Genomic DNA, 1,692 nt, shown 5'->3' on the forward strand with positions numbered 1-1,692 from the left:
TACCAAAGGAGTTGACATCTTGTGTCCCCTGCAATGATTCCTTAAAAGGACACAACATAACCGACGTAGTGTTCTTTCCTGAAATGTTTAACCTGAATTGAATCATTGCAAAACAGACAAATCTAAACTTACAGCCACTCTGAAAAGAAAAATGGTCTGAGTTCTTAAAAACTGTTTATGTCATAAAGTACACCCCACACTCAAAAAAGTTTGGACAACTATTCTAGATTAAAGAAAACTAAAGACACATGCCAATTAAATGCAACTTATGATCTTTGATTGGAAAATGGATTAAAACAATGAATGACCTTTTAGGGACAACTGGGGAAAATTGAAGTGAATCAGATATTAGATAATCATATTAAATCTATACTAAATTTTCCGAGTGTAATAACTGTATTATAATCATGAAGGAGAGTATCCCTAGGATATACATACAAAAGCATTAGATTGCAACTAATTCTTGAATGGTTCAGAAAAAAAGATATTTATCTCAGAAAGATAAAGCAAATTATAAACATTAAAAATTAGTGAATAAAATTTTTTGCTTAATAAAAGACAGAAACAAGAAAAATGCTAACAAGTGGGAGCAGTATGTTTTTCGGCTTTGGGCCATCTGCTAAAGCATCCATATGACAGATACCATAAACGAGTCACTCTCATCCTCCATGCATTATCTGAGTAAAGCCAACACAATCTGTCTTTGCTGACTTTAGTTACCTCATATTGGGAAATGGATGTCTAACCATCTCTGTGGCTCTGAACATTGACATCTTATGCTGTATTCAATGAGAGAAAAGTAGGACACAGCTGAAAATCCTTTTTGAGACTGAAAATCAGAATTCTGAATCCACGTCTCACTAGTGATTTGCTTCCTTGTCTCATTCCCCCAAGGTCTTCTGGTTCCAGCTCCTACACGTAAAGAGCTTGGAAGTCGTCACTCCTGTCCTTACAGCAACAACAAAAAGCTGAACAAGCTGAAAGTCAACAACTTTTCTTTGACCCATCAAAGAATTGAGGTCACAGGGTGAATCACCATCCAAACTGGGGAAATGGGTGAATACAGAGTATCACAGCCAGGATAAGCTTACTAGAGCAAGAGTCCGGAGCCATAAGCTGGTAGAAACACTTAAACAGTAATTTTGATAAACTGTTGGAGGCTGAATGTGAGCTAACTTCACAGTGAGAACCTCTAGGGGGCTGTAATCTTGGGTGGGCTACACTTTTGTGGGTTTTACCTTCTGGTACTCACCAGGTTCTCACAATAAAGTGCCAAGAAAATCACCCAATGATTCTGGCAGTAGGAAAAGTAACCATTTTGAAACACACCTGGAGCATTCTCCCTAACAAAAGGGAGAAAGACTTTATCAGAGACTTATCTTCCCTAGCAGAAGGGAGAAGGGCAAGTAACCAACTCCAGCCCTCTTCAGCCTTTCTCTCTCACCTAGGTTGTAAGGAATGAGGTTGCTAAGAAACATTTGCGAAGAATTTAAAAATTAAAAATGCAATGCCATTTACAGTAGCACAAAATGAAATATCTAGGTATAAATCTAACAAAATATGTACAGGGTCTATATAAAAGATCAAAATAAATGGTAAAATATACTGTGTTCATGGATAGGAAGACTCAATAATTTTTTTTTTATTTTGTCAATATACAATGTAGTTAGTTATTGTGTCCCATCACCGAAA

This window comes from Galeopterus variegatus, unplaced genomic scaffold (assembly GCF_000696425.1).
Source record: "Galeopterus variegatus unplaced genomic scaffold, G_variegatus-3.0.2 Scaffold283, whole genome shotgun sequence".
NCBI lineage: Eukaryota > Metazoa > Chordata > Mammalia > Dermoptera > Cynocephalidae > Galeopterus > Galeopterus variegatus.